This window comes from Choristoneura fumiferana, chromosome 24 (assembly GCF_025370935.1).
Source record: "Choristoneura fumiferana chromosome 24, NRCan_CFum_1, whole genome shotgun sequence".
Lineage (NCBI taxonomy): Eukaryota > Metazoa > Arthropoda > Insecta > Lepidoptera > Tortricidae > Choristoneura > Choristoneura fumiferana.
Window position 1 is genome coordinate 12,374,828 of NC_133495.1, and position 11,412 is coordinate 12,386,239.

Consider the following 11,412-nt stretch of genomic DNA (forward strand, 5'->3'; position numbering starts at 1 on the left):
TAACTTTCCACCCTGTATAAAATACTTAAATATCGTAAAGGCAACCCGGGCCCGGGCAGATCTAGACGCCGATGATAGGATGAACTGGACTACCTACCTCACATCATCATTATCATGTCAGCCGAAAGACGTCCACAGCTGGACATAGGCCTCCCCCAAGGCTCTCCACTCAGACCGGTCTTGTGCTTCCCGCATCCAACGCGATCCCGCGATCTTAACCAGGTCGTCGCTCCATCTTGTTGGAGGCCTACCGACAGCTCGTCTCCCGGTCCGCTACCTACCTGCTTCTTAAAGAACTGGCCCTTGTGTGCAGTGGGCAGAGAGCAGTAGAATTATCGGACCTCCCGGCCTTTACTCAGCAGTGGAACTGAACAGGCTGCAAATAATAATTGAATGATAAGAGTACCCTTTGTTTGCTTTGGAAGAACAGAATCCTAACACAAAGGGTAACACAAACAAACCTGAGGCTGTATTGCCTAACGTTTCTGACGTTCGCGATCGCAATCAAGTGACATATATTTAGCACCAGGATGACAGGTGACAGACTTCTTAGCGGCGGACTACTATAGTAAACGTGACTGGCGAAGAGAAGACAGCCAACGCTTCATCCTGGCCATCCAATTAGAAAACGCTGCCTACCTCGGAAAAATGCCGTCAGGTCACATTATAAAACATTTTTCCTTTATATATTATGTTCAGTGCTAGCTCTGCAATTCTGCAATTTCCTGTGTTAAAAACTATTCTATATCCTTCTCGGGGCTTAAACTATCTATATACTGAATTTTATCTCAATCGGTTTAGCGGTTCAGACGTGAAGAAGAGTTCAGAGAGAAAGGTAACAAACAAACAAACGAACAAATAGACACAAGCTTTCGCATTTGATTTATTAGTGGGATTACGTGGATATTAAGTGGTATTATTTTCTTGATGTTGGCAACTCTAAGCACATAATTATGATCAATCATTAAGACATTAAGGACTCGGAGCTAACGCATATAACGACCAGCGTAACGTTACAAGCTAGTATATCTATTTACTAGCATATTTTATTGCTATAAGTAGACTTCCCTCTCCCGTGGGTATTTCAGATAACCCTTATTGCTTATTCTTTACCTATATCTGCAGCATTTATTTTCTTTTATAAAATGTCAACTAAAACTAAAATATAGAATTCGAAATCAAAACAACTTAGAATGTATTTGTTAAAATTTTATGCCAGTGTTTGCATCTCATTTTGGTGGAGTATGGGAATCAAGTGTTCAATCTGCTAAATGTGCGGAAGTACAGTATAGGCATAAAAACTTATGCTTTATTATGTAGTTTTGTTTTCTTTGCATGTAAATATACAAAAAAATATTATTACACAAACAAGTCTCGACAGACAGACAGACAACGAAACTATCCTGAAAGAATGAAATTTCACACCAATGCACCTCATTTTGGTGAATTATGGGAATCAAGTGTTCAATCAGCCAAAAATGTGCAGAATATAGTTTGTACAGTTCCGCACTGGGCCCTCGTGAGAAACCTGATCCAAGCTCTCTCAATATGATAGGAGAGCTGTGTTGAGCAATGGCATGTGCATAGATAGCGTGTCCAGCGTTGTATGTACGATAACAGGTCAGTGGTTGGTCTGACCCACAGGATTAACTTTAACAGTTCAGTCACGTTCGTTGAAGGCGTGACATAATCCGGACAATTTAGACATAAAAGTAGTGGTTAAATTACATAAATTTCGACAAATCTGAATTTTGGTGGTGACCTTGGGTACACCATTAGAAATAAAGTGTCAAAAGTCCCCATTGATCCCATGTGTGCTAAAAAAGTTATTCGGGGTCAAAGGTCAAAATTCGAGGTTTTTGTTCTTCTTTTAGAAAACGGTAAGTTTTATCAAAAAGTAGCCTATAAAAATTATAGATCTTAAAGTTATCTACAAAAATGGTTTTTATATTTTTTTTCTAAGTTACTTTTTAGTACACATGGGATCAATGGGGACTTTTGACATTTTATTCCTATAGGAATGAAACCATTATTATGGTGTACCCAATGTCTCTCCACATGCTTCAAAATTGTGACGCTTACGGCTTGTCATGTATTAGGTATCCAATTTAATCGACTTTAGAGCGAACGCAGGTTGATTTGTAGCGGCTACGCGGGGGGCGCGGCGCGTAAATCTGCCGGATACCGACACGGGCGGGATTTGTGGACTGCACTGTTTACAGCTTACGGCTGTTTATTAGCGACTAGTTTTAACCTGCGGCTTCGCTCACGTTAAATTTAAGGCTGGGCCGGCCTAAGCCATCTTACTTATACCTCTACAAGCATCATGTATTTAAAAATGTACCTAAACAATGTGGTAGGTACTTAAACGTACCATCAGCCAAATAAGTGGTCTATCAATTTTTAAACAAGTTCCTATCAAATGAATATGTCGCTAAAGTCGAACTTTCAAGATAACAGACACTCTATTGGCATTGTTGTTTTAAGACGTGCAAACGATTATCCGCTTAGGGTGGTAGACCTCATATTTGGCTGATGGTATATATGTAGGTGCGACAAAACATTTAATCGTCAGTCAAACATTTAATATTAATTTCAAAAGAAGTTTCAAAAGTCTGTTTTCCTTAAGAATGTTTCGTCCGAACGTTCACTTATTCTTGTTCAATGTGTTTACCGCCACACACACAATGTTGCTGCAATCGACCCGCAATCAGGAAACAAACAAGAGACGCAAACACAATTACCTACTGTCTGCTAATGGAATTGGATAACCGTCCGGTACAGCGCGATTTACTTATGCACCTCAACTTTGTCAATATCGCTCTCAAGAATTTCAAAGCCCAATTTATACCGATTAGTCTGTTCGCTAAAAGTTGACTGAAATCAGGCTTAGGGGAAGTTGAGTGGAGTTAAAGCACCTTTGTTGGGTTACCTTGAACTGGCTCGAACCGATTTTAATTACATTAAAAGCTAGCTTATATCCGGTATGGCCTGTAATAAGAGCAAAGAATTAAAACATAGATCGTCCTCGTCAAACTGAACAATATTAGTTCAGCGACTTTTAAAAATAATGGGGTCTTTGAATTTTCTTTTTTCATACAAATTAAATACTTAATACTGCTATCAATGTACGCCACGTCCGCAAGTCCTAAAACACAACTGACGTCGCCTGTCACGTTACAAGCATCAAACGTTTTGCTTTAGGTGCGTTGCTTCTTCGAATAAACTTAAACGTGTAATAAAAATTAAAAAAACTAATTATTTTTAAAAGTCGCTGAACTAATGTTGTTCATTTTGACGAGTATGATCTATGTTTTAATTATTTGCTCATATTACAGGCCACACCCGGTATACAAGAACATATCTAAGACAATCAATTTTGACATTCATAAGTGCTTGTTATAGCCTATGTACTGTGTGCCTAAATTGAATAAAGATATTTTGACTTTGACTTTGACTTTGAATCTAATGGTGGGGTTTATAAATCTGAATCGATTGAAAAAATGACTTTTTGCCAAGTTTCTTGCGGCGCATTCTTCTTGGCAATGATGGCTTTTGCGAAAGCGCTGATAGTTTAAAAAAGTGGCATGTAAAACAGTTCTTTGTGACCTACTCACAATTTGTAAACATTTTGATTTTAACCCAATCATAAGGCTACGTTTCCACCAGAGATGTGCGAAGACACCTAAGTGGAGCGAGGATAAGTAAATGAAGAATATAATAATATTGTAACACCTTATATATGTAACATGACATTACAATGAATAAATAAATGAATATAAATGAAGCGTTTCTAGAGGTTCAAGAAAAACACAATCCACGCAACATCTCTAGCGGAAACGCAGCCTAATAAATCCATCTCTCTAAAGTTTAGCCATCTCTCTAAACACTCGTAACCATAACCCTTCCTCCGTAGTGGCTGTGAACCCGCCGTTGATGCAGATTAATTGGGACAGCGAGTACACGCGTACCTGGAGCCTGCGGAACCCTAATTAAAGGATTATCCCCACTCTGTGCTGTAGCGCTTGGTAAGAAGAAGCTGCAGTGGAATATATAAAAAAAATATAATATTTACAGAGATCTAGAGTGAAATTTAATTTCGAACATTTAAACAATAAATAACAGAATATACAAAAACAAACATAATAAAACTTAAACTATAAATAGAAAATTTGGCCTAAAACGCCGTCAATGGGCAAGGTGCCCAGAAGGCTGGCCATATTTCCTCGCTGTATAGCGATACTTAGGGGCTGATCCACCATACATTGATTAGTGTTAACTGACGGTTAAATGTGATGCCGTCTCTATTTGTTTTGTTCGAATAGACGGAGACAGCATCACATTTAACCGTCAGTTAACACTAATCAATGGATGGTGAAACAGCCCCTTAGTCTTATTCGCTGTGCGAAATAGTGGCCAGCCCTCTGGTCGCCCGAGGCCTCTATTAGGCGCGTCGACAAATCTTTGTATAGCCGACGCGCACTTGGCCTGGTAGTAGAAATATAGTGGCTATTGAGCTGGTAGATCTAAGAAATTTATTGACAAGGCTGAATTTTTGTCTTTTGTTTCTAATCCCCATACGCTATTAATCATTTAAAACAAAATTCAACCTGTATCGCCAAAAACATACAGTGTTTTCAAATCCTTCCAGATTATTTCAGACGGTTATTGGGTTAATTTGAATGCACGTCTGCTTAAAAGTTTTTCATTTTCGAATCAAAAGTTTAGTCACGACTTTAATGCAGTACACTTTTTAATGAAACCTCCTGAGGCCCGGCGTAAAATTTCTGTTTTCACAATTTGAACCGAACATCAGTCAGGTAAAGTTCAATTTTTTTATGTCCTCAAGTGAAGACGGGGGGATCTAGGAGGTAACAGATCAAATGTAAGAAAACATATGTTAACCTGAATTAAAATGACCCAAAAAACATTTACAGGGATTGTTTAATTCAATCACACGCACCCAAACGTCTTGGCAGATGAACGGATGGACGGACTGACAGAAAACTTATGGCAATAAGGGTTCCGTTTTTCGTTTAAAGGTGGTTTTACAGTAATGCTTACGCCAGCGCGGTTGGTAAGCGTCGCGGGCCACGAGCCTTGCGTCTCTTGGATCGTTACATAGATGATTACATAGTTTAGCGTTCGGTCCGCTTGACCGCTTACATAGTTTTACGGGCAGCGCTTACCAACCGCGCCGGCGCGTCATTTTCAAACCACCCTAAGCTTGGAGTACGCTATTTTCTCCCCTCTACGCTGTGCTCGCCTGACAGGCTACTAGTACCGTTACGTGGCTCATATTCCGCGCTTTAGCCGGCTGCGACAAGAGAGGTAATGCGACTTATACAATAGAGCTCTGAGTGTTTCGGTTGTGGACAACATACGAGCTAGTAATTAACTATAAACAATTACTTTGCTCACCCGCGACCTTAGGATAGCTAAGGTCTGTGCAACAAATGTGTTCATGCTTTCCACCTTCGCACTGTAAGAACACACACAAATCACACAAACTAACTATCACAACCGCCACTCTACACTGACGCGTTTCAAACTTTGCTGAAATGGTCAAATGCTACTAGATATTAGGCTAAAGAACAAACTTTGAACATGAAACTACCTCATGATCATGAGACTCATATAAATAAAAATTAATCTATATAAATAAAAATAAATCGTAAAATGTGTTGCTAAGCGCAATACTTGGGAACGGCTGGACCGATTTCGCTAATTATTTTTTGTTGTTTGTTATTGTTAGAAGAAGGTTTTTTATGGAAGAAAATATAGAAAAAATCAACAAGGGCGAAGCCGCGGGCAATAGCTAGTATTTAATAAAATAAATCCGTATAACTCACGTCTTAAATCGAATTAAGACGTTTTAAAACAAGTACATCTGCAGGGATTTATTTTATTTAATAGTAAAGAATTTTATTTTTTATGTTAAATTATTTTATGCGCAATGAAATTAGCTTTAATGTACTTTTTAAATCAAGAAAATATCTTTAATAGTATATGCCTTGCCCAATGCCTGTGGTTTTTTTCGATTTTTGTAATATTTCTAATGCTTTATTAGTCTGTAATTCTCGTGCAAAGTTGACATCTTTTTTTGTCGCCTTTTGAGCTCCTGTAATTCTGATATTACACATCTATATGAAAATCAGAAAAACCACAGGCATTGATAATTACGTCTAGTCCATACTTACAAAATTTCATCTATTTCTGTTGCCTAATTTTCAAATGAGACTGGGACTACGTTTGTATGGAGAATGGAACGAAGAGACTTCTCTCAAGTCACTACATTCTTGAAAGAGTGTCCATGGCCATCGATTGAAAATTACGACGATAAACTAAACAAGGGAACTCTAATCTCTGTTCTAACTCTAGCCTATTATTAAGAAGGTCTGTTGTAATTTGTATAATGATCTGTCCAGAAATCGCCCAATATTTACTTAGTCATGAATGGTCTCTAGTTTGGACGCTAACATTAAGCTTATTTTCTAGCTAAACAGCGGGAGTGGGATAACTGCCTTGCTCCAAGTAAGTGGTTACCCGTGGGTTACCCGTTAGCCGCGGGCGTCGCTGTCGACGACGTTTCGGCGCATCGGAGCTGCATCGACTCAAGTAGAGTCAACAAAGACATTCGGCGTAGCGTAGATTTTCGTTTTTTAAAGCCACGTTACAGAATAGCATCCATACCAGTAATGAAGAGTTAAGCCATGACTTGAAGATGCTTTTGGAGAGGCTCAAAGCAACAAGTTATGGAAATATCTATGCTCGGAGTTTCTTCGCGCGTAAGAAAGAAAGAAGAAAGAAAGAAAAAAGTTTAAATCGAAACTTGTAGGTAGCATACATCGGTCATATAACTTAATGTTTAATTAAGTCAACTAAAGCTAGCCGAAAGGGCTACTCAGCAATGCAGGTACGAACCACCAGCGCACTGATTTTCAGCTGCAGCCAAATAGAGGAAAAAAATATATATATGTTATACATATATGTTTTGAACATTATGGCCGCTGACGGAGATTCTGCAAAGGGAAAGTTAGCCTTTGTACTGTTATGTATCTCATTATTTGACAGTGGAATTAGTTTCTTACTTCTTTATTATAGTATTTAAGTAGTAGTAGCGGGCGCACGTTCAAAGAACAGGATAACCGTTGGAGAAGAAAGGTTTTAGAGTTTCAACTACGAACCAAAAGTAGCCTTACCAGGCCTTCCCACTATAAATAGGTGGACTAAAGACATCGCGAGAGTTACGGACAACAGGCGTATGCAGGATGCAGGTGACAAATTATCACTTCTTGTGGTGTTCTAAAGGCCTTTGTACAACAGCTGGATTCGAAATTAGAATTAGGAATTCGATTCGATTTTCTAATTTCGGAGTAGGCCTTCTGTTTGTAATCAACCAGTGCCTTCCGGCTGATGTTGATGAGAATGTAAATTCTTAATCATATAAACTAATGTGAATAAATTGTACATCACTTATAAACAAACTAAACTATAATGTTTTAAACTTTCGTGATTCTCACTCATATTCAAAATACCATATACGGGACTTATCACGCTATTTTTACACAAGTAATATTTACCTCGACGTTTCGGCAACGTTACAGCTGCCTACTCGTCGTCGTGTCTACTCGTGACCACGGCAGCTGTAACGTTGCCGAAACGTCGAGGCAAACTAAACTAAACTATAGGTATTGTATTTTGTATTACTAACTATACTATGTATGTATAAGACAGGTATTATGTGATTATGATTAACATATAAAAGAAAGATCAGAAGACAAATCGATTTCTAAACGAAAAAGTCTCGTTCCTACTTTGCCAACGTTACCAAATTCAATTGCTCCGGTTTACATTCCAAAGCGGTTTATTTAAACATAGAACGTGGCCATATTGTCAACGCACTTACTTATAGGTACTTATAGAATCACAATCTTTTTCACAATACACGTCTTGTCGTTCACGAAGCCGTGGTGGCCTAGTGGTTTGACCTATCGCCTCTCAAGCAGAGGGTCGTGGGTTCAAACCCCGGCTCGCACCTCTGAGTTTTTCGACATTCATGTGCGGAATTACATTTGAAATTTACCACGAGCTTCGCGGTGAAAGATAACATCGTGAGGAAACCTGCACACCTGCGAAGCAATTCAATGGTGCGCGTGAAGTTCCCAATCTGCACTGAAAATTATTATTATTAGCCTATTCTGTCCCACTGCTGAGCAAAAGGCCTCCCCCGATACTTCCACGACTGCTCTCTGTCCGCTGCAAATAAGGGCCAGCAGGGCTACTACGAAACTCGAAGTTCGTGTCGTGCGGTCCCTCTGACACTCACACTGTTTAATACGAGAGCGAGAGGGACGGTACGATACGAACTTCGAGTTTCGTAGTAGCCCTGCAGTCCTTCAAGAAGTCGTCCAGTTCATCCCGCCATCGCCGTCTAGGTCTGCCAGGTCGCCTTCTCGAGTTGGTGGGCGCTGGGCGTCCACTCGGTGATTATCTTGGCCCACAACTCATCCGGCATACGGCAAACGTGGCCAGCCCAGTCCCACTTCAGCTTAGACGCCGTTCGACCTACATACTGATTTGAGTAATGGAGCGCAGGGCTGCGCTCCGGATCCGATCCATAAGTTTTAAACCTAGCATGCTGCGCTCCATGGCTCGTTGGCAAACCCCAATTAAAAAGGTTTTAAAAATTAAATTTTCCCTCAAACTTCGTCTTATCTGTGCGCTCGTAATTGTTCCATAATTTGCTAACTAGGAAACTAAATCTAACACGAATTTCCCGCAGTTCCTTAACAATCAGACGTCCTGCAGCAGCTAAGCCTGTTATCCTGTCCAAATCATCCAACTAACTGGGAAATCAAACAGTCGCAGTTTTAACTTTTTGCATGTCATTTAGCTGGCGCGTGTTGCATACTAAAGCTGACAGAATTGCAATTGTTTTCCTACTCTCTGAGGTACTCTCGTACTATTCATACAGAGTGATTCTGGGGAATTAAAAACTCCAACTCTGGTTAGAACTTAGTTATTATAAATTATAGGCTAGCATTTCATAGCAGTCAAAGTCAAATCTACAGGGTGTTCGTCACATGGTCAATTTTTTTTTGGATATTGTTGGGATCACTGCTATCTTTTCACCCTTGGACCTTGGGTTTTAAGGTCACGGTTTAGGAGAAATGATTTTTTAAATGTTGCTTCGCAAAATACCCGAAATCCCGCCTTTAAGCGTTCGTTACTTTTTTATTAATATACGTAAAACAAAAACAATTCGCCATTAGAAAAAACCCACAGGCGAAGGTAGGTAGCGATAGGTAGGTTTCAGCCTGTTTTTTCTTTAACTTTTTAGGGTTCCGTATTTAATATAACATACGCTTGGCCAATGCTTTTATCGTATAATGATAAAATATTCATAATACGTCTACACTTACGTTGAAATCAAGCCAGCCTCTTCAAATCAAGAAGAGAAGCATGGGCATCTATGCTAGTGTGATTAAATCAAGGTGATTTCGCCGATCGGCTCGGAGCGACGGGCACCGGGCAGGGTTGCTCTTCCATATTTAAGTGCGAGCAAAGCCCACAGCCGATCATAGCGTGGGAGACATATTCTGGAATATCAGATCTGAAAACGTCGTTGTAGTTAACACAACTAACTAATGGAAATAGCAGTGCTTGCACTGTTGTGTTTCGGCGTGGAGGATGGATCCCATCTTAGGCCTCTAGGTTGGCAACGCATCTGCAATCCCCCTGGTGTTGCAGGTGTCTATGGGCGGTGGTGATCTCTTACCATCAGGAGACCCACTTGCTCGTTTGCCATCCAGTCGAATAAAAATAAATAAATAAAATAATAAAAATAACTAAGCTCTTAAGGGCTTCAGACCGATCGAAACGACGATGTCGGAGATCGCAACAAAATCCCATGCAATCATGAATATCGTAACTAACTTCGATTCTTTTTTTAAGTTTTTGTGAAAATGGTACCTATCTTAAAAATGTTGTGGCATAAGTAGGTAGGTATATCTGAAATGGGCAAATTTTAGCTTCCCGATACCCATAATGTTACAATGAAAAAATTAAACCACCTCCATTTTTTTCACGGACATCATTTTGAAATATTATATATCTCAGTTGAAAACCGCGGTTGGACGGCTATAGGCTACGGAAAGGACCAAAGAAATATACCTACTACATTTATAAGTATGTCGTATCTAGAATTAAGGCTATTTGGCCATCTGAAATGCATCAGAATACGTTGCATTGCATCGGCTCAAAAACAAGTGAATCAGATATCCAGTCAGTTTCCGGCCCCGAGCTTCCCCCCTCCCCCCACGGCAGCCAGCGAATCCTGTTTGATGCGTCCCTCTGATGGATACCTAGACTACAGACTGAACTAATACAGTGCATACCTACCAGTTTAGGCACGATTTAAAAACTAATAATAGCGGGTTGCTTCTTAAGGGTTCGTACCCGAAAGGTGACTAACGGAACCCTATTAATGTTGCTACACTATCTATTTGTCACAGGGTTATAATAAATAATACTAGCTGTTGCCCGCGACACCGTCCGCGTAGAATTCGTTTATCGAGACCAGTATGTCAGTATGTGTATGTATGTGTGTATGTGTGTGTGTGAATCTAAGTGTTTATATTATAAGTTTTTTTTTTACTGCTTTATGGTGTGCAATAAAGAATATTTGTATTGTATTGTATTGTATTGTATGTCCTTCCCCGGAACTCGAACTATCCGCATACTGAATTTCATTTAAATCGGTTCAGCCGTTATTGCGTGATTGAGTAACAAACATCCAAACCTCCAAACATCTTCACATGCTTTCATATTTATAATATTAGTAGGATAGGATGTATACAGGAAGTGTTTTTTTTACATAAGGTGTGTTTTATTACAGGTACCATCAGCCAAATATGTGGTCTACCACCCTAAAGCTGATAATCGTTTGCATGTCATAAAAATATTAGCTTTCATTTGATACGCCACTCGATAGGTTTGAATAAAGATCATTTTTTGAAAACTTACAATTTGCCGCCAAAAATACGCCATTTTGATTTTTTAAGAATTCCATGTACCCAGTGTCACTTGCGTCATTAAGACGAATCCAATGACGTATCATTTATCAAAATCGGTTCAGCCGTTAAGTAGTTACGAGAGGACATAGGAATAGACATACATACATACTTACATACATACGCGTCAAACACATAACCCTCCTTCTTCGCAGTCGGTAACAATAATGCAATAGACGTGTCTGTCAACTTGAAAGTTCGACTTAGCGGGCATATCATTTAATAGGAACTTGTTTAAAAATTGATAGACCACTTATTTGGCTGATGGTACCTAAGGCAATAAATAAAAACACATTTTGTAAATGTTAACTAAATTTTATTACATAACTTTGTGTTC